The following is a 23815-nucleotide window of genomic DNA, read 5'->3' as shown; positions in this document are numbered from 1 at the left end:
ATATGGTCTGTACTCTTACTATTAAAACACATTCTGGATCAATAAAACTCCAAAAGAGAATATAGGGAATTTTCTTATATCATCTGTATTTTAGAGCAGGTGTTACGTAAGAAAGTGATTAATAACATGCACACAGGCAACCCTAAATGTAGAGCACTTCAACTCTACAAGGAGTTGAAGTTGCAACTCCAAGGTCAATTGCAAGAAAAGCTAACTCAGCAGAAGAACAGTAAATGGTTTTGAGTATTTTTTTTCATATAATAAAATGTACAATTCTAGGAGATTTGACAAATGTGTATGTCCATGTAATCAACACCCAAATCAAGATAGACAATGTTTCTATCACCCAAGAAAGCTCACTCATGCTACAATCCTCCTCCCTTCTCAGTTCTAGGAAGGCAATCAGTGTTTGGATAATTTTCACCTTAGGTAAGTGTTGCCTGTTCTAAAACATCATGTAAATGGAACCATATAGTATATATTCTTTTGTCTCTGGCATTCTTTTGCTCAGCGATTTCCGAGATTCATCCCCATTGTTGCATTATCAGTAGTGCCTTCTTTTTTATTCCATTGTATGAATAGACCATTATAATTTAAGCATGTGATAATCATTTTAATATAAATTATAAATCACAAACCAGCATACCTGCATAATCTACACTTCTTCTCTAATCTTTCAAAATTTTGCATTTCTAATCATTAAAAAATTGAAACTGCACTGGTATAAAAAGCCAAAATAAAGGACTTTTTTTTTTAAAAGCAGTGAGTTTCATTATTTTCATATGTATACCTCAACTACCCACCAGCCTCAGTGCAAAGCAGAATTTTTCTCAGTAGTGCTTTAATGAATCTACAGGGATTTTCATTAGCACATCAGTTATTTCAGAGGCAAAATCTGTGAAGGGGCAAACTTTGATTTGGATGTCCTTCACCTCCCCGCACCCTTTGATTGCTCCTTTCTCATTCTCAAACCTCTTTGCCCCATGCCCTCCCCAGAATCTCTAGGCCAACTTCAGTCTCACATGCCTTGATTGCAGCTGGCTATGACAGATGGAAATGGTTCTAATAAGTTAATTCTAGGGGTTAGATAATGAGGGCTTAACGGTTTTTCCCTGCCAGAGGGAATTTACATTTTAAAAGGAGACTCTTGGAAAGCAATGCCCAGCCTGGAAGGTAATCAATAAATGTTCTCTCCATTCCCTGGAAGAACCAAAATAAAATTAGAGGGTAAGAATGTTATCTTCAGAAGAGAAGGGTGTGGTGGGGTCCTCTGAACCCTACCAGGGAGGCTGGATAAGACGGTTGGGGAGCTGCTGCAGCATTTTACTGTGGCCTAAAGATAAGCAGAAGAGTAGAATGAGACACCCAGAGGCAGCCGCCTGCTAATGTGGTCTCAACCCCGGAATTCAGCCATTTTTTCTTCACTAAAGCCCTCTTTATAGCTAAGTGCGGTCCTTCACAAATGGAGAACAGTATTTTTTTTTAAATTCAGTTTTATTGAGATATATTCATATACCATACAGTCATCCGTGGTGTACAATCAGCTGTTCACAGCACCATCATATAGTTTTGCATTCATCACCTCAATCTATTTTTGAACATTTTCCTTGCACCAGAAAGAATAAAAATAAGAAGAAAAAATAAAAGTAAAACCAAACACTCAAATCACCGCCCCCCCCATCCCACCCTATTTTTCATTTAGTTTTTGTCCCCCATTTTTCTACTCATCCATCCATACACTGGATAAAGGGAGTGCAATCCACAAGGTTTTCACAATCACACTGTCACCCCTTGTAAGCTACATTGTTATACAATCGTCTTCAAGAGTCAAGCCTACTGGGTTGGAGTTTGATAGTTTCAGGTGTTTACTTCTAGCTATTCCAATACATTAAAATCTAAAAAGAGATATCTATATACTGCATAAGAATACCCAACAGAGTGACCTCTTGACTCCATTTGAAATCTCTCAGCCACTGAAATTTCATTTTGTTTCATTTCGCATCCCCCTCTTGGTCAAGAAGATGTTCTCAATCTGCGATGCCAGGTCCAGAGAGAAGAACAGTATTTTGAAATATTAACCTTTGCTTCTCCTTTCCCCAGTATTCCAAGATAACCCATCTTTCCCCCAATTCCGGCAACAGAGAGGTTGGAGAGGATGTACGTGTGTGTGTGTGTGTGTGTGTGTGTGTGAGGGAGAGAGTGCACACACATGCATATGTGTTGTGTATATGCCCTCAGAGGAGAGTTGCTATAGCAGAAATGCAGAGATGAAAAACTGAAAATGAGTTTCAAAACATGGTTTTGAAACTAAAAACAATAGTTTGAGATAAAAGGTTTTTGAATTTGAAATGCCAGAATATTCAGAATCATAATTAAGGTCCTTAAGGACTGAGGCATGAAGTTCACACTGTTATCAACAGATTTTGCTTCCCAAAGGAAATATAAAGACCCTTCCGACCAAGTGAAGAGGAGGAAGAAAGCTACTTAGACAACAATGAGTGTCCCAAAGGATTCATGGCTGCCCCTGGCCAAGTCTGGATAGGTAGAAAGAAACCCCTGATGAGTCTGGAGATCTGAAATCAATTGAGGTCTGTGTCTCACCCTTAGTTGGGGCTCACAAAAGTGGCACATTTTGCAGAGATTTCCTACACTTAGAGGGGTAGAATAGCAGCAGTAGAAAAATAGTGTGGCGTGTCCAGGCAGAAAAAGCTGGCACAGCTTAACTAGTCATCCCCAGAGCCACTCAGGAAACCTTTGGAAAGTCTTCAGTCTTTCTGTTCAATGTCAGTGTCATGAGGGAAATTACCTTGTTGTAATGGTAGCCTCTAAGTATACTACCAGAGAAGTTACCCTAAAGATGCTGGAAAAGAAAAGTCATAGAACAAATTGAAATGTTTAAAACACACAATTTACTAAATCAATTTAAAATACACAGCAAGAAAGAAGGGGAAAGAGCTAGGGTAGGGTAACACACTTAGAAAGTGTGTAACAAAGCTGGATAATACAACATTCAAATGATCCAACCCCCAACCCAGCAGCCATCCCTGCTGATGGTGTGCTTACAACGACCAAAGAGGAGGTTTGAGCAAAGAGACCCAAGATACAGAAGATGGCTGGAATCAAAGCAGGCACTTGTTTTATAGGAGAGACACAGGGCAAGTGTCTCTACAGCCAGAGCTATAGCTCCACCAATTTGCCTGATGGGCAGTTGTGGATTTTATCTGGCAGAGGATACTTGGGGCCAGAATGGGTGTCACCAATGTGAGGTCGCCAATTTAAGACCTCAATGAAAATTGAGTGCCCCCTATGCTTCATGTGTATTTAGCATGTCACAAATATTTGGTGCTTCTAATGCCCCATGTGCTTCTTGAAAAATAGATACCTCTTCCACTTCTTCCTGTCTGTGTTCAGTACATATAAAGCTGTACTAACTTTATCTATGTTTAACATGTCTCACAAGTTACTAACTTACTTATCTATAATTAACACATTTATGAGTGTCACCATCCCATTTCTATTTTCTGTAGAAGAATTAAATATTCTCAAATATTTCAGCAAATACACATTCACCTAGCACACGCACCCCCTACATCATCACAAAAGTCACATATACCTGTGGGAAGGCCAGCAAGCCAAAAGATACGGTCACCTGAAAGGTCAGTGACCAGAGACTGAATAAGAACTCAGACATCTCAGCAGATTACAGTTGGAGGATTGAAGACCAGCGACCCTCAAGGAGCCTTGTAACACTTAGATGTAACTCAGGGAATAAAGAGAGGAAGGGGACCCCCTGAAGTGACTGAGGAACTCTTGCTTGGACTGAGTTTGCCCAGCATTGATGCCATTTTCCACCACTGCAGAGGATAGGGCTCTGGCTCTGTGCTGTCCAGTATGGTAGATGGCTGCTCCATTAGGCCATGCAGATATAGAACATTTCTGTCAGCTTTGGAAAGTTCTATTGGCCAGCACTGCCTAGATAGTAAAATAGAAAGTCATGTCCCTGGAACACCTGAGCTAATAGACTGAAAATGTTTCTTGCTATATGTATAAAGATTCACCAACTGAGGCATAATTAATTCTACTCTTTTTTCTTTAGCTTTACTTTTTGTTTGTTTTTTTTTCTTGCAATTTTATCGAGATATAGTCACATACCATACAGTCATCCAAAGTGTACAATCAGTTGTTCACAATATCATCATATAGTTGTGCATTCATTACCACATTCAATTTTTGAATATTTTCATTACTTCAAAAAATAATAATAATAAAAGAAAAAAGAACACCCAAAACAACCCATCTCCCCCATCCCTCCTATTATTCATTTACTTTTTTGTCCCCATTTTTCTACTCATCTGTTCATACACTGGATAAAAGGATTATGAGCCACAAGGTTTTCTATAATCACATGGTCACATTGTATAAGCTATATACTTATACACTTGTCTTTAAGAAACAAGGATACTGGGTTGCAATTCAACAGTTTCAGGTATTTCCTTCTAACTATTCTAATACACTAAAAACTAAAAAGGGATATGTATATAATGCATAAGAATAACCTCCAGAATGACCTGTTGACTCCATTTGAAGTCTCTCAGCCCTTGAAACTTTACTTAATTTCATTTCTCTTCCCCCTTTTGGTCAAGAAGGCTTTCTCAATCCTATGATGCCGGGTCCAGACTCATCCCCAGGAGTCATGTCCCACGTTGCCGGGGAGATTTACATCCCTGGGAATTATGTCCCACATAGGCAGTGAGTCCACCTGCCAGATTGTAATTTTGTTTGTTTTTAACTGATGGAAATTCTATGATTGAGCTACTTGCTTTCACTTAATTTTCTCTGTGTTCAGTAGTCCATGTTTTCAAGATAGTTAGCTGCAGGAAAAAGATTCACCCAGAACAGTGTGAAACCCAAACTGATAAGAGAGAGGGAACCCTGGTATCATTTGCTAGATAAAAGTTGGGCCTCATGGGAAAATGTAAGGCCACTGAATTTTTCTCTGAAAGAGATCGGAGCCATCGGAGGGTTTGAGCAGGGAAGTGACATGATCTGATGCATGTTTTAAGAGACTTACTCTGGCTTCCTGTGGAGAACAAATTGCTGGGGTACAAGAGTTGTAGACATGGCAGGACTACTTATTGCAATAATCCAGACTGATATGATGATTGTGTGGCCCAGGTTGTGGTAATGGAGATGTTGAGAAGTGGTAATCTTTTGAATATAAATGATGGGATTGCTGCAGTACTGCTAATAGATTGCAACTGAGGTAAGAGAGGAAGACAAGAACAAAGAATGAGTCCATGTGCTTTGGCCTCAGCAATTGGAAGAAGGGAGTTTCTATTTTTTGAGATGGGAAAGCCTGAAAAAAAAAATAATGGTTGGTAAGGGGACTGTTTTAAAATATATCAATTAAAACAATTTATTGTGGCAACATGTATATAAGACAAAATTTCCATTTTAACCACTTTAATGTGTACAATTCAGTGGTATTAATTACATTCACAATATTGTGCTGCCATACCATCACACATTATTGAAATCTTTTCATCACTTCAAACAGAAACTCTGTACCCATTAAGCAATAATTCTCTAATAACCTGTAATCTTTCTGTCTTTATGTATTTGCTTATTCCTAGGTATTTCATATCAGTGAAATCATACCATACTTGTCCTTTTCTGTCTGGCTTATTTCATTCAACATGATGTCTTCAAAGTTCATCCAAGTTGTAGCAAGAATGTGTCAAATTTGAAATTACTCTTCCACCCAGTTGGAGACACTGAATAGGCAAGTGGAAGTACAAGTCAGGAGCTGCTAGCGGTCAGGGAAGAAGATATAAGGTTGTGTGTAATCAGCCTATAGATGGCCTTTAAAGCCATGCAACTTGGATTAGGTCATTTAGGGAGTAAGTAGGTGAATGTAGCTAGAAATGAGAGGACGTCTGAAGACTGATCCTGGGGCACACCAATATTTAGAAATAGAGAGACCATAAGGTGGAAACAGCAAGGAATCAAAAGAAGTGATCAAGAAAGCCTGAGAACCAAGAGAATGTTGTCCTGGAAGCCAAGTGAAGACAATGGGTGAGTAAGTGATTAGCTGGAATTGACAGGTTACATTATATGTACCCCCAGAATTGACCATTGGGCTTAGAAACTTGGAGATCATTGGAGGCCTTGAAGGAATATGTCTTGTGTACCACAAGATGCTTGGTCATTTCCGTGAAGTACAAGAATGCATAGAATTTTGTCTATTGAAAGACCCAGTAGGAGCTATTGATTTGGGTGGACCTAGTAAAGTAAGTATGAGATATGTTTCATACCTGGGAGAATGCAAGTCAAAGTTAGACAAGAAAAATAAATTAGAAAATCAAGATTCTTGAGGTATTAACTCACACTGAAAATATATCTCCTTTTGAGGCTTTGAAACACCCAGGATTATTTGTGTTACTGTTAAATGACTTTATTCTCATATTAAATTTAATTCTCTGGCATTACCTCTTAAAACTCTTGATTCTTTAGATTTACTCATAAACTGCAGCTGATGCCTTAAGAAGGATCCAATCAGTAAGACTAATAGAGAGTATAATCTGCCTCACTAGAAGGTTGTTGGGGTCTTTTGTTGTTGTTTTTAAATAAACACTTTAATGTTGCACTTTATTGTATTTTAAGTACAGAATGGCATTTAATTAAAAGCCCCACTTCTGACCACCTCATCAGAGGAAACCTCTTCTAACCCTTTCTGGGTTTAGTTCTTCCTTACATAGCAAGTTTATATTTCTTTTTTAAAAAAATTTATCATCTTGAGCAATTATCAATTGACATCTTGCCATAAAAGATGAAGACTTAATTCACTTCATTATTTTTCTTCTCTCATCCAAAATATTGGTGACTATCACTTTAAGTCTTTTATAGATTATTTCTTTAATATATATACTTCTATTTCTTTTTCCATCAACTTTAGCCATTGCTTCCTGACTCCCTACTTTATTTAGTAGATTACTATGTTAGAACCCTTTTAGAAGTGTTCTCAGAAACACCTAATAAAAAATAATTTAATACTGTGATCATTTGAGGTAGGGGTGGTTGTCTTTATTCCCCTCCCCTCACCTGATCAATCCTCATCCATGTCTTTATTCTCACTTCTGTTACCATACTTCCAGCCACTGAGGCTACGTTATTTCTATCTGAATTTCTGAAATAGCATCCTAAATACTCTCCCTCCGTCCATCCACATTCTCTAATCCAGTGACTCTCGAACTTGAGCATGCATCTGGATCACCAGGAGGTTTATTAAAACACAGATTGCTGGACCCACCCCCAGTGTTTCTGACTCAGTAGATGTAGGGTGAAGTCTGAGAATTTGCATTTCTAACAAGTTTCCATGTGAGGATAATGCTGCTGATCCAGGGCCACAGTCCAAGAACCACTTCTCCAATCCATTCTCTGCGCTAACAGCAGAGTCCTAAGCATTTCCATACAGGACCCTTCGTAAGTTGACATGAGTTGTGTCTTATTGGTTTTTTATACCCTTGCTCTTGGCATAGTACCTAGCACACAGTATTCAACCTGTGTTTGTTGAATGAACACAAAAATGCAATCAATTCAGTTAACAAGCCATAGCTAAGATTCTACCATATAATAAAGAAGCATAGCCTATACTGGAGCAAAGGCTGCTAGTTGCCTCCTGATATCCAGACTCCAATTTATATCTGGCACACTGTCATCCAGTGTGCCACACTTCCTACTCTCCCTTGTAGCTAGGTTGGCTGTGCAACTTATTTCTGGTCAATGAGATGGAAATTGAATTTTTATGTAGAACATCTGAAATGTCTTCCCAAAGGGAAGGGGTCACACCTTTTTTCACCCCTTCCTCCATCCTGCTGCCTGGAACTAGGATGTGATATCTTGAGCTCTGGCAGCGATCTTAGATATAAAGAAAGATCAGGGTCCATGTTCCTGAGGACCAAGGAGCTTCATACCACTTTCTACAGAAAAGATTAATATACTTCTATTTTTAAGCCACTATTTTTGGAATCTCAATTGTTTGGAGACTAATCCTAACTGACTTATGAAAGCCCATTCTATTTCCATCACACCACAGGATTCAAGGCACAAAGATGCCATTTGTCTTTATTGTTGAATTTAGCACTCTTTGTTGTCACCTGATAGTGTTTCCTTAGGCATTCCCTGAACTTTGGGTCAATGCCAAAGTTTCTCATCTCTTGGGAGTAGCACTGATTCACTGAAAGAGAAATGAATCTGGAGTCAGAGACTTAGAGTTAACCCTTGCTCTGTCTCTTAATAAACCTTGCTGAGCCTCAACAACTTCTTCCATCAGATGGTCATAACAAAATTGTATCTGCAGGTTTTTTAGGAGGACAAAAGGAGATGAAGCTGTGAAGCATCCAGAGAAGTGCTTGGTACATAGCATATAAATGCTTGTTCCTGCTCATTTGAGATTTCTCTGTGGAGCTCAGGTCAGAAATGAATTAATTTGGGACATCCTTGGTTATTTCATGGAATCCACAAGAGATCTTGTAGACAACTCTGACTTAGGAGAATATGAGCCAGATTATAAATTCCATGAGGGCGGGATTGGTTTCTTTACTATTGTACACCTATTGTCTAGAAATAGTAAGCACTGAAGGGATATTAGCTGGATGAATGGATGTATGGTAATATTCATGGCCCCAAGGCCTCAGAATCAATATTCCTCTGAATATTCCAGAGTACTTTTAAGGTGACTGTCCTAGTTTGCTAATGCTGCCAGAATGTAAAACACCAGAAATGGATTGGCTTTTATAAAAGGTGGGTTATTTGGTTACGTAGTTAAATTCTTAAGGCCATAAAATGTCCAAGGTAACACATCAACAATCAGGTACCTTCACTGGAGGATGGCCAGGGGTGTCTGGAAAACCTCTGTTAGCTGGGGAGGCACGTGGCTGGTGTCTTCTCCAGAGTTCTGGTTTCAGAAATGGCTTTCTCCCAGGATGTTCCTCTCTAGGCTTCAGCTCCTCTCCAAAATTTCACTCTCAGTAGCTCTTGGGGCGTTTGTCTTCTCTTAGCTTCTCCAGAGCAAAAGTCTGCTTTCAAAGGCTGTCTCCAAAATGTCTATGTAAACTGCAGTTCTTCTTTCAGCTCCTTTGCATTCTTCAAAGTGTCCCTCTTGGCTGTAGCAAGCTCGCTCCTTTTGTCTGAGCTTATATAGTGCTCCAGTAATTTAATTCAGACCCACCCTGAATGGGTGGGGCAACACCTCCATGGAAATTATCCAACCAAAGGTCTTGTCCACAGTTGATTGAATCACATCTCCATGGAAACACCCAAAGGATTCCAAAATCTAATCAACACTAATATGTCTGCCCACACAAGATTGCATCAAAGATAATGGCGTTTTGGGGGACGTAATACATTGAAACCAGCAGAGTGACCAATCAGGCCTACATTGGAGCCTCTTGAGGCCAGTGCCAGAACAATCTCCAAAAAGCCCCATACAGCTGTCCCAACATCCTTCAACTCTGCAACCTAAAAGGAGGAACTTTATGCTCAACCATCATTAATAAGCAGCAGAAAATGGGATGCAAGTGAACATCACATCATGGCAAAAGAGAACCAACCTGCATAAAGTCTTCCTTAATCCCGAGTGCTTTGAGGAAGATTATAGCTCCTTTCCCCCAACCCTCCCATTTTTTTTCTCTTCCTGGTGAGAGTATGACTGGGTGGCAATTCTGTGCCTAGGCCCTCCTTTCCCTGTTCTGGTAAGAAAAAGAACTCTTCTCACCCAGTGCTCTCATGAGCTAATTACTGAAAATTGCTCTGAGATGCCTCTCAAAATATAACATCCCTATAGTTATAGTTGTGGATTACTCAGGAGAGAGGCAGCATTCCTGTGCCTCAGTATTTTTATATTTGAAAGGTTTAACTGAAGTGCCATGCAGTCCACTAGGAAATTCTCTGCTAACGTCTGTGAAATAAGCAGAAAACAAGTACAAGCTTTCCTGACTTCAGATACTCATTTTGAGAGGCAGGTGCAAGCCCTGTGTCCCACACATCAAAGAACAGCATCTGTGTTGATTCACCAACAATTTTCAGGAAACAGATTTTTCAGAGAAGGTAAATGAATACCAAGCTCAAGGAATGCAGTATATGTAAAAAGATTTGGAGCCCAAACCATAAGAAGATGGGGAAGCAAGGGAAGGCTCTGGCACTCATTCTTCTGGCAGGGCATTTTCTCTCCTTACACTGAGAGGGAGGCTCAGGATGCCTTCTCACAGAATGATGTGGTTCCCTTCCTTTACTTTCTTACATTCTTGGTCTTCTGTTGACTTTGAAAACTTCCTGGCTAAAGGAATGTTGTACTGATAGCTGCTACAACATAGATGAAGCTTGAAAACATTATGCTAAATGAAAGAAGCCAAGCGCATATTGTATAATTCCATTTATATGAAAAGTCCAGAATAGGCAAACCTAGAGAGATGAAAAGTAGGTTAGAGGTTGCCTAGGGCTGGGGGATTGGGGGAGAATGGGGGTAGGGGTGACTGCTAAAAGGTATGAGGTTTCTTTTGGGGGTGATGAGATGTTCCAAAATTGATTGTGCTGATGGTTGTACAACTGCAAATATACTAAAATCCATTGTATTGTACACTTTTAATGGGTGACATATATGACATGAATTATATCTCAATAAACATGTTACCAAAAATGCTTTATGGCTACTTTTAAATCACATTATGATTTATGTAAAAATTTACATAATTATTACTGCAAATCTATTCTAGAAAGGACATTATGTGGGTGAGTCTGGGCAAATGAACATATTTAATTGATGTGTGTAATGCAGTTTCCCAGTGGGTCCTAAGACACTGTTTTCAGCTGTTAATAGGTGTGACAGTTTTAAAAAGTTCCCACAGTCAAGAAAATTTGGGAGTCACAGAGTTAAACAAATGTCAAGAGTCTCTCTACAGCCAGAGAGTTTTAATAGGCAGATATGCATTGTAAATCTCCAAGAGGGGGATAAGAGTTTGGTTTACCAAACTGGTTTAATCTGGAAACCTTTCATTACAGAGTATCTTTGCAGAATTAGTCTTCCATGACATGCTTGCTGGTAAATGCTGGTGAAAATAAGTCTTTAATCTCAACTGGAAACCCTGGAAACAAATGTTATCAGGAAAAAAATTAATATTGACCTTCACACAGTTGAAATATTTTCATTTACATGTCTGGATGAGTTTTTAAAGGTTCAATTATAAACATTATTTTTGCATTCTAAATTCCTTTATTCTATGTTTAATATTTATGAACAGAATGATGGTGATTTAGAAATTCACCTTTTTTACTGAGAAGCAAGTAATTCTATGGTATATCTCTACTTGCTTCTGTGAAATGGTATTTGTATTATTTTTCTCCTGAAAGAGAGGCACTCTAAGAACATATACAAATCCTCAGTAATCCTTCTGTCCCTGGTCCACAGATCAAATCACTCTCTCAGAATTCCACTTACTGCATTTTTCAGCAAATGTATTGGCAGACTGAATTGGAGAGGTTTCAAATTGCTCAGACTTTATTAATTTGACAAAATATGCTTTGAAGTATCATAATAAATAACGGTAAATGGCACATTTGAAATTAGTGAGCAAATCCTTGGGGGCATTAATCTTCCCTTTCCCTGTCCTTCTCCACTTGCAGCACTCCACAAAGTATAGTCATCCATGCTGTATCTTTCCCGTATGTCTTAGTCTGCCAGGCTGCTTTGACAAACAACACACAGTGGGTTGGCTTCAATGGAAATTTATTGTTTCACATTTTCGGAGGCTAGAAGGCTTGCTTCTTCCCAGTTCCCTAGTGTTATAGTGCTAGCTTGCCAGCAATCTTTGGGATTCCTTGGCTTTATCTCTGCTTCCCGACACATGGCCATGTCCTTGCCTTGCCTTGCTTCTGTGACTTCCTGATTCTCTTTATAAGGCCTCCAGTAATCCAGATTACAAGCCAACCACAGTCAGTTGGGTCACACCTTAACTAAAAATAACATCTAAAAGGTCCTGTTTACAATGGGTTCACACCCACAGGAATGCAGATTAGGATTAAGAACACTTTTTTTTCTGGGGTGTGTAACTCAAACAATCAAACCTTATCTTTGCTTGGGTTCTGTTGCCCCTGTTTATTTAGAAATGACAATTGAAGAGGCAAGGGAGGGGGACTGATAATTTCTAAGCACAATAACTAGATAGACAGAAACATGAAGAAAGAGAACTCTAGACTGAGGAAGGCACCACGTGGAGAAACTTTAGGTGAGTACGCTGTCTACTGTCTGTCTAGATATCTTTTTGGTAACTAATAACAGGCAGTATTGGCTTGGGGCTTTCCAGTTTATAAAGCACTGTCATGTGCAATATCTCACTTAACTTTCAAAACAACCATGAGATGTGGGTCTTGTTAAGATTTTCATTTTACAGATGGGCCCAGAGAAGTTAAGAAACTGGCCCGGTATGCTCAGATAGAATATTGTGGAGCAGTGACTTGACTCTGAGTCTTCTGGATCCAAAATCTATACTCTTTCTACCTCTACTCGACTGGGAGAAGTGAGAAAGGCAGACTAGGGGAAAGATTGTGAAGGTCCTTCAATGATTCTTATTTGTTATCTTATCTAAATGCTATGGATACAATATGCTTAGGCAAATGGATAAGCCATTTTTGATTCTCCTAAAAAAAGTTCCTGAGTATGTCTAACCCTCAAAAGAGTTCAAATAATCACAATAAGAGCCAAGTGTTCATTGAGCAGTTAGACCAGGATCTTTTGAAGAGAGGTCAGTAACAGTTATTCCCAAGGGACATAAATCAATTTCCTAACCCTATGTCTGTACCTATAAGTTTCACACTGGAACTGGAGGCCACATGACAGAAAGTTCTAAGTCCAATTTTATGTACTGATTTACTATTATATTCAACACAATAATTAAGTACTTACTATGCATTAGGTATTGTTTTAGTTTTTTAGGCTACTCAAAGCAAATACCATGTTGACTTGAACAATGGGAATTTACTAGCTTACATTTTGAGGCCAAGAAAGTGTCAAGACCAATACGTCATTAAGGTGAAGCTTTCTTACAAAGATCGGCGATCCTCAGGTCCTATGCCACATGGCAAGAATACAGGCACATCTACTGGTCTCTCCCTTCTCTGGGGAGAGGGAGAGCAGGTGGTTATGTTTTATAAAACTCCTCAGATGATCCTATTATGTGACCGAGTTTGAGATCTCTGACTTAAATAGTTACTAAAAAGTATTTCAGAGTGGGAACTATGTGAACCCTCTCTAAATTCACAATTAAGTTCCATGTAAATTAGGAAGTAAAACATTTTTAAATGATTTTTTAAACCTCTATAATTTGACCTTTACCTAACTTATCTTGGATTTCAAAAATTTTTATGACTACAGGGAAATAATAAATCTTCTTTTAAAAAAATAGATGAATCTGAATAGCCTGAATATTGCTAGCTTTTCCTAACAGTTAGGAGGAAAACACTTCTGTGGTAGATATCCTTGTGCTTACCAATATCTCCCATTCCCTTCTCATGGGCACATGGGAGGATTATTCTCCCCTGCCCTTTTGAAGTTATAAGTGGCCACGTGACTTTCTTTAACCAGTTGAGCAGAACTGATGTATGTCCCTTCTGTGAGGAAGTTGTAAGAGCTTGTCAACTTTTGTTCCCTTCTCCTGTGTCAGTGATCCCTGAAGCCTCATGCTGAGGTGGTGGCTTCATAAGATGGAGGGGTGAGGAGGTCAGAGAAGCCTGGAGTGCTGAGTCACCACACAAGCACCAGTTACCTGGGAGAGCCTCTCAGATCTGCAGTGGACTTTGTGCCCAAGAGAAAAACCTGTGTTGTTTTAAGCCACTGAGATTTAGGGTTGTTTATTATTATGATACAACCTAACCTCACCTAACTAATAAGTACCTTCTCAACCCTGATCCACAGACTTTCTACTCCCATACTTACCCATGACCAGGACTGCTTTTAATGCCCCCATGTCCTTCTTTTTTTTTCCTTCCTTCCCTCAAATATTCATTTAAAAAGTCATTAGTTGGGCCCAAGTAAGAAGGGCAGCCCAAGGGAGGAAGGAAGTTGAGCAAGGCAGTGGCCCAGTGGATTGGAAGATATGTTACATACAGGGGGATTGAGCAAAAATATAAATACATTGAGGATTATGTGGTCAGGATTCTCTCTGTCAGATAGGAGAGGAAGGAGAATGAACCCTGTGGTATTGTGTTGGAACAGGAGGTACTGGCATGAACTGATGATTTTCTACACACACACACACACACACACACACGTATACATATTTTAATAGATAAATAGATTTAAAAATAAATAAACATGTTTATATATTCTATCAAAGTTTATCAAAAGATGTTTCTATGTTCTCATTGAGAGAGCCTAGAAGTAGCAACAGCCCAATGGTAATGGACTTGCCTACTACCATCCAGATCTTGATTTCTCAAACCATTTTCCACTAACAGAAGAGGGCTTCTGAGAAAAATGGCTGATTCCAGGTTTGGGGCAAGGAAAGTACAAAATGAGTGTGGAAGATGGCTAAAGCCAGGAAGTAAGGAAGTGCTCATATAGAAGGCACAGAAGCCAGTTTGAAGAGCCAAGCATTGGCCAAATCCAGGATACTGTGAGCATCAAAACATACAGTGAAAGGAATGGAGTATAACCCATTGAATAAAATATGCTTCTTTCCACACCAAGTTAAATAAATAAGTGAATAAATAAATGGGGAGAAGAGAAAATTCTTCCTTTTGTAGAATGACAACTACTAAATGTAGAATAAATAATAGAAATAGAAAATCACCCTTTGGCAACAATTGTAGTAATTAATTCAGGCCACAAACATCAATGAATGCCAAAACATGTGGGTGAAAGTTAGATGACAAATGGGATATTTACATAGTCTCAAACTATCTCCCCACAAAAGACTTATTAATCATAAAGAGAAAAAGAATAACTTTCCATTGAAGTAACTTGGCAGACACCAACTTATTTAAATTTACATCACCAGACCAAAATCCTGTGTTACCCTCTAGGATGCAATGAGAAGAACTTAGTATTGATTCCATGATATCCTTGCCAAAAATGCATGCACTCCCTGGATCTAATTATGAGGAAATATCAGACAATCCTAAATTGAGAAGCACTCTGCAAAATAACTTACTCATTAACTTTAAGGATGATAGGGTTGTGAAAGTCAAGGACAGAATTAAGAGCTCTCTGGGATTGAGAGTCTGAAGAGACATGAGAACTAAAGGCAACACATAATGCTATACTGGATCATTTTGCTATGAAGTACATTGTTGGAACAACTGGCAAAACTTAAATGGGGTCTCTGAGTGATGGGTATACATGAGTTCTTTGAACTGTTCTTGTACCTTTTCTGTAATTTTAAAATTATTTCAAAATAAAAAGTAAAATATTTTAATCTTGTTGCCATCTGCAATGCTTTCTATTAATTTTTATTAGTATGAACTTTAACATATATATATAATAGTGATAACTGTCAAAGTAAGATTCAACAAGAAGTTAGCAAATTTCAAAGAATGTCATGGGTCACATTCCACAACTTCAGCTATTTGCATTATTGTGAAAGAGATGATACATACAAAAAGGTGTTAACTTTCAATGTACAGCTCAACAAGCAATTATATAGATAATTTCAAAAATTGTTATGGGTTACAGTTCCACAGTCTCAATTCTTTCCTCATTATGCAACATAAGGTATATACAGAAAGGTGAAGAATTTCAAAGCACAATTCAATGAGTAGCTGTAGAGCAAATTTCAAAGGATGTTATAAATTAAAATTCCACCATGTCATTTACCTCCTTCCAGCTATTCCAACACCTCAGCATCTAACTGTGTGTGTGTGTGTATGTATATACACACACACACACACACACAAAGTTTCAGTATTCATAGACCTTTGTTAAATCTTATCTTGTTTGTTGCTACCCCTTCCTCTTACTTAATCTCTTTCTCCATTTTCAGGGGTGTCTAGGCAGTGAGCATCCTAACTTGTTCATACTGAAAGGGGGTGTCGACAGTATGGGGAAGGGGGCTGCATCTGATTGTTGATCTTAAAGAGGCTGTTGCCTCTGGTTTTAGGATTTGTCTGGTATACAGACACCCTGGTGGATTTAAGTTTCTGAAAGATAAAACTTAGCGATGGAATCTTTTATAGAATCTCAAGTAGGGACCTAGGTATTTGGGCACTACTTTTGGTAAGGGCATGGCATACCATTGCCATTTGGGATGTCTAGCTGGAGCTTGCATAAGAGAAACCTCCACGATGGCCTCTGGACCCTATTTGGGATTTCTCTGCCATAGTGAGCTCACTGTTACTTTCTTTTCTCCCCCTTTTGGTCAAGTAGGCATTTTCAATCCCTCGTTGCCAGGGCCAGGCTCATTCCATTCCTGGGAGTCATGTCCCACATTGCCAGGGAGATTCATTCCCCTGGGAGTCATGTCCCTCTGGGGTGGGGGTGGGGAGTGGTTAATGAATTTATTTGCTGAGTTGGGCTTAGAGAAAGGCCACGTCTGAGCAACAAAAAACATTCCCTGGAGGTACCTCTTAGGCATATTTATAGGAGAGCTCAGCCTCCCATTTACAACCCTAAATTTCACAAGAGCAAACTTCAAGTCAAGGGCTTGATTTATTAAGTAGTTGGGTTCCTAATTTCACTTAATATATATTCTATCCCAAGATAAACAGTCAGTTTCTTACATTATCTTTACTTAGTTGTACAATCATCATCACTCTCAACTTTAAATAATTATCACAACATAATACATTCTGGAGCTCTTATCAGCTGCTAATTATTCATCCCTATTATTAGTGTAGTGTTGGTAAGATATTCCTATTAAATATAGTCTCCAGTATGTAATGGGTAGTTTTTCTATACCACTCTGTTGTTAACCCACTGCACAAGTGTCATACCTTATAAGTATCTCATGCTAACACTTACTTAGGTTTGTGGCTCTACTCTGTGGGTTACATGTGTTTGAACAACAATATATGAACACATTTGCCTTCAACACATCACTGATACTTATAATCCTGTTAATGAACCATAGTCAAACCTGACCATTCCCATACCATTAAGTTCACCCTCATTATCATATCTATACATATTGGATTATCATTCCCCTTTCATTAGTTTCTGACCATCTCTAGGACCTCTATATTCTACATTATAAGACACTTATTTTACATTTTTCACAGAGTTCACATTAGTAGTAACATACAACATCTCTCCTTTTGTGTCTGGCTTATTTCACTCAGCATTATGTCTTCAAGGTTCATCCATGTTGCCATATGCTTCACAACCATGTTCCTTCTTACTGCTGCATAATGTTCCATCATGTGTATATACCACCATTTGTTTATCCACTCATCTGTTGAAGGACATTTGGATTGTTTCCATCTCTTAGCAATTGTGACTAATTCTGCTATGAACATCAGGGTACAAATATCTGTTCGTGTCACTACTTTCAGATCCTCTCGGTATATACCAAGAAGTGAAATTGCTGGGTCATAGGGTAACTCGATATCTAGTTTTCTGAGGAACTGCCAAATTTTTCCAGAGTGGCTGTACCATTATACAGTCCCACCAGCAATGAATAAGAGTTCCAATTTCTCCACATCCTCTCCATCATTTGTAGTTTCCTGTTTGTTTAATGGCAGCCATTCTTATAGGTGTGAGATGATCTCTCATTGTGGTCTTGATTTGCGTCTCCATAATAGCTAGTGAAGATGAACATTTTTTCATGAATTTTTTAGCCATTTGTATTTTCGCTTTGGAGAAGTGTCTTTTCATATCTTTTCCCATTTTATAATTGGGTTGTTTGTACTATTGTTGTTAAGTTGTAGCATTTCTTTATATATGTAAGATATCAATCTCTTATCAGATACATGGTTTCCAAATATTTTCTCCCATTGTGTTGGTTGTCTCTTCACCATTTTGACAAATTCCTTTGAGGTACAGAAGCTTTTGATTTTGAGGTGTTCCCATTTATCTATTTTTTTCTTTTGTTGCTTATGGTTTTGGTGTGAGGTCTAAGAAGCAGTCTCCTAACACTTAGTCTTGAAGATTTTCCCTACATTATCTTCTAGGAGTTTTATGGTACTTTCTCTTATATTGAGGTCTTTGATCCACTTTGAGTTAATTTTTTTATAGGGTGTGAGGTAGGGATCATCTTTCATTCTTTTAGATGTGGATATCCAGTTCACCCAGCCCCATTTGTTGAAGAGACAGTTCTGTCCTAGTTCAGTAGATTTGGGGTCTTTTCGAAAATCAGTCGACCATGGATCTGGGGGTCTACTTCCAAATTTTCAATTCAATTCCATTGACCAATATGTCTATCTTCATGCAGATACCATGTTGTTTTGACTACTGTGGCTTTATAGTAGAGTAGGCTTTAAAGTCAGGAAGTGTAAGTCATCCCACTTTGTTTTTCTTTTTCAGAATGTTTTTAGCAATTCAAGGCCCCTTTCCCTTCCAAATAAATTTGATAACTAGCTTTTCCAAGTCTGCAAAGTAGATTGTTGGAATTTTTATTGGAATTTCATTGAATCTGTAGATCAGTTTGGGTAGGATTGCTTATTGACATTTATCCTTCCTATCCATGAACACAAAATATCTTTCCATAACTATAGGTCCTCTTTTATTTCTTTTAGGAAAGTTATGTAATTTTCTGTGTAGAGGTCTTTTATATCCTTGGTTAAGTTTATTCCTAGGTACTTGAGTTTTTTAGTTGCTATTGAGAATGGAGTCCTTTTCTTGAGTGTCTCTTTGGTTAGGTCATTTCTAGTGTATAGGAACATTACTGACTTATGTGTATTAATCTTGAATTTGTTTATTAGCTCAAGTAACTGTGTCATTGATTTCTCATAGTTTTCCAAATATAAGATCATGTCATCTGCAAATAATGACAGTTTTACTTCTTCCTTTCCAATTTGGACGCCTTTTATTTCTTTGTCTTGCCGAATTGTTCTGACTAGAACTTCTAGAACAATGTTGAATAAACAGTGGTGACAGCGGGCATCCTTGTCTCATTCCTGATCTTGAGGAAAGGCTTTCAGTCTCTCGCCATTGAGTACTATGCTGACTGTGGGTTTTTCATATATGCCCTTTATCATTTTGAGGAAGTTTACTTCAATACCTATCTTTTGAAGTGTGTTTTATCAAACGAACGATGGTGAATGTTGTTGAATGCTTTTTCAGCATCTATTGAGATGATCATTTGATTTTTCCCTTTTTATTTGTTAATGTGTTGTATTACATTGATTGATTTTCTTATGTTGAACCACCTTTGCATGCCTGAGATGAACCTCACTTGGTCATGGTGTATGATTTTTTTTAATGTGTCTTTGGATTTGATTTGCAAGTATTTTGTTGAGAATTTTTGTGTCTATATTCATTAGGGAGATTGGCCTGTAATTTTCCTTTCATGTAGCATCTTTATCTGGTTTTCATATTAGAGTAATGTTAGCTTCATAAAATGAGTTAGGTTGTGTTACAATTTCTTCAATTTTTTTGACAGAGTTTGAGTAGGAATAGTGTCAGTTCTTTTTGCAAAGTTTGGTAGAATTCCCCTGTGAAGTCATCTGGCCCTAGGCTTCTATTTGTAGGAAGCTTTTTGATGACTGATTGGATCTCTTTATTTGTGATTGGTTTGTTGAGATCTTCTGTTTCTTCTCTGGTCAGTCTAGGTTGTTCATGTGTTTCCAGGAAATTGTCCATTTCCTCTATATTATCTAGTTTGCTGGTCTACAGTTGTTCATAGGATCCTCCTGTGATTCTTTTAATTTCTTCAGGATCTGCAGTAATGTCTCCTCTTTCATTTATTATTTTGTTTATTTGGGTCTTCTCTCTCTTTGACTTTGTCAGTCTAGTTAAGGGCTTGTCAATCTTGTTGATCTTCTCAAAGAACAAACTTTTGGTTTTATTTATTCTATTTTTTTTTTTTTGTTCTCTATATCGCTTATTTCTGCTTTAATCCTTATTATTTCTTTTCTTTTACTTGATTTAGGATTAATTTGCTGTTCATTTTCTAGCTTCTTTGGTGGTTCCATTAGTTCTTTGATTTTAGCTCTTTCTTCCTTTTTCATATTTGCATTTAGAGCTATAAATTTCCCCCTTAATGTCACCTTTGCTGTATCCCATAACTTTTGGTATGTGTTCTTGTTTTCATTCATTCTAGATATTTAGCAATTTCTCTTGCAATTTCATCTTTAACCCACTGATTGTTTAGGAGTGTGTTGTTTAACCTCCAGAGATTTGTGAATGTTCTAGATCTTTGATGGTTATTAACTTCTAGTTGTATTCCATTTGATCAGAGAATGTGCTTTAAATAATTTCAATCTTTTTAAATTTATTGAGGCTTGTTTTATGCCCCTACATATGATTTATCCTGGAGAAAGTTCCATGAGCACTAGAAAAGAATGTGTATCCTGGTGATTTGGGGTGTAATGCTCTATATATGTCTGTTAAATCAAATTCATTCATCACATTGTTTAGTTTTTCAATTTCCTTATTGGTCCTCTGTCTGATTGATCTATCTATAGAAGAGTGTGATGTACTGAAGTCTCCCATGATTATTGTGGAAACATCTGTTGCTTCCTTCAGTTACCCAATGTTTGTCTCATGTACTTTGGAGCACCTTGACTGGGTGCCTAGACATTTATGATTGTTATTTCTTCTTGTTGAATTGTCCCTTTTGTTGGTATATAGTGTCCTTCTTTCTCTCTTATGACATCCTTGCATTTGAAGTCTATTTTATCTGAGATTGATATTGCTACCCCTGCTTTCTTTTGGCTGTAGCGTGCATAGAATATTTTTTTCCATCCTTTCACTTTCAATTTCTTTTTGTTTCAGAGTCTAAGATGAGTCTCTTGTAAGCAACATATTGATGGTTCATATTTTTTAATCCATTCTGCCAATCTATATCTTTTAATTGGGGAGTTTAATCCATTCACAACCAATCTTATTATTGTGAAGGCAGTTCTTGAATCAGCCATCTTATCCTTTGGTTTTTAGTTGTCAGATCTATTTTTTCCCTCTCTTTATTTCCTTTAAGTTACCCTTACTAATTCTTCAATTCTGTGCCCTTCTCCAGACCTCTCTCTCTTGTCTTTTTTTCTCAGCCAGTAGATCTCCCTTTAGTACTTCTTGTAGGGCAGATCTTTTGTTAACACATTCTCTCAGCATTTGTTTGTCTATGAAAATTTTAAGTTCTCTCTCAGTTTTGCTGGATAAAGTATTCTGGGCTGGCAATTTTTCTCTTTCAGAATTTTAAATATGTCACATCACTGCCTTCTCGCCACCATGGTGTCTGCTGAATAGTCAGTACTTAGTCTTATGTTGTTCCCCTTATACGTGGTGAATCGCTTCTCGCTTGCTGCTTTCCTAACTTTCTCCTTCTCTTCAGCATTTGACAATCTGATCAGAATATGTCTCGGAGTGGTTTCATTTGGATTTATTCTATTTGTTGTTCGTTGGGCATCTTTAATTTGCATATTTATGTCATTTAGAAGGGTTGGGAAGTTTTCCCCAATAATATCTCGAATACTTTTCCTAGCCCTTTACTCTGCTCTTCCCCTTCTGGAACACCAATGATTCTTATACTTGTGTGCTTCGTGTCATCCATAATTTCCCTGAGATCCATTTCAAATTTTTCAATTCTTTTCACCATTTGTTCTTTTGTGCTTTCACTTTCCATCACCCTATATGCGAAGTTGCTAATTTGTTCCTCTTTCTCTTCAAATCTGGTCTTCTGTAGCTCAAGAATATTTTAAATTTGATCAACAGTATCTTTTATTTCCATAAGATCCACTATTTTTTTACTTGCAAATTCTTTATTCTCTTATAGGGTTTTCTTCATGTCCTTAATATCCTTAGCCATAATATTGATGTTTGTTTATACTCCTTTGATTAATTGTTCCAAATTCTGGGTCTCCTTTGGCTTTTTAATTTAGACATTTGGGTTATCCGTATCCTCTGGTTTCTCCATGTGCTTTATAATTTTCTGTTGTTTTTGGCCCTTTGGAATTTGCTTATCTTGATAGGGTTCTTTTAGGATATGCAGGATTGTTTAAATATTTATCCATAATTTGGCAGAGCTACAGCTTGGTGGAGTGCATTTTCCCTGACCTACAAGCAGATGGCACTCCTGAGCTACCTCTTACCCTCAAGCCAGTTCTCCCCAACTTCATCTATGCACTGAGAGGGGTTCCAAACCATGTGGAAGTCCAATCAGTGCACCAATTTTCCACGTGCACTGGGCACTGCTAGCCCTGTTAGTGGGGGGCATGCCATGGGCAGTTTGGCAGGGAGTCCACTCCAGGAGTGGTCCTGGCTATTCCCAAGGCTGCAAGTGGAGTACTCTGGGGCTGCAGAGCTGCATGTCTTACCTTCCAACTCAAGTGCCCCACAGTCCCTGTTTGCTGTGCACCCATGAGTCCCTGGGATTGGGGGAGGGTTCCTGGCACTTCTGTGGGGCACCCCTGCTTCTAGGCTGTTCACACCTTGGGCTTCTGTAGAGGAAGTGTGGATGCCATCACAAGCCCACCAAATCTCAAATTCTCTCAAGCAAGCTCCTAGCTGATGGGCTATGAGGGGTTATCTCCCAGCCAATGGCAAAGATGGCTGCATGGGGCATGAAAGCTGCCCCGTTCTGCACTCGTCTGCCTGCTCCAACTGCCAGTCCCTGGCACAGGGGCTCTTGACTGCAGGTCTCTGAAGGGTAATCACCCAAGCCAAGTGCTGAGAAGGGTGCCCAGGGCATGGAAAGCTGCTCCCCTCCACACTTGTCTGCCGGCTCTATCCGCCCATTTCCCGGTGGCATTTTGGGCTGAACACTCACCCATTTAAATACAGTCTCTCAGTTTCTCCAAGTATACGCTCACTGGAGGCGCCTGGGGGCTGGCGGCAGAGCCAGAGGAGCAGCAGATATGCACTTCCCTGGTGAGGGAGCCGGACTCTCCATTGACTTCTTATTCAGGCTAATTATTATAAACTGAAAAGTCCTGGAAAGTTTGAAAGGAATCATAAATTATTTGGTACCAATATTTTGTTGTTGTTGTTGTTGTTAAGTGTCTCTTCATTTATGACTGGTTTTTTAAAAATGAAGTACCTAGGGTTAGGGATCTATTTTTTTTTTTTTTTTTCATTAGTTTGTCCTTATTAAGTTTGTTTTCTATATTCAAACTCACATGGTCACTAAATGCTTTCAGAACTGTGATGGGTTCACGGGGAATATGTGTATGGCAATCTGGGATTTGTACAATAATGAGTGATTTACCAAGTAATTATTTTCATCGAGATCTTCAGTAATTTGAATGGATATCCAGAGCATATGCCAACAGAATATACTCAGAGGCCATTAAATCAAAATAGAAATGGAAAAAAGACCCAAGCATTGAGCTTTTTCCCTGTGCTTAAAACAGGTAAATTCCTTTGACCAGAAAAATATCAAAGATTTTTAAAAATCCACATTAAAAAAACCCCACAAAATTCCAATTTTTTTCTTATCCTAACCTTTCTGTAAAGAAACAATAGGAAAATTTATTAAGCAAATAAAAATTATTTTTGTATCTCAATAAGCATATATAAACAGTTTGCAAATTGTGCCAAAAAGGGCTGTACTTCAACATGCTAGTAAACAGGTATCCTGTAGACAAATCCCAGCACGTACCTCCTGACACTGCCTTCTGGGCCAAATTCCATGCTCTTTTACTGAAAAAGACACAATGGGAAGTTCACAGTCTTGGC

This window comes from Choloepus didactylus, chromosome 5 (assembly GCF_015220235.1).
Source record: "Choloepus didactylus isolate mChoDid1 chromosome 5, mChoDid1.pri, whole genome shotgun sequence".
NCBI lineage: Eukaryota > Metazoa > Chordata > Mammalia > Pilosa > Megalonychidae > Choloepus > Choloepus didactylus.
This window is presented reverse-complemented; position numbering follows the sequence as displayed.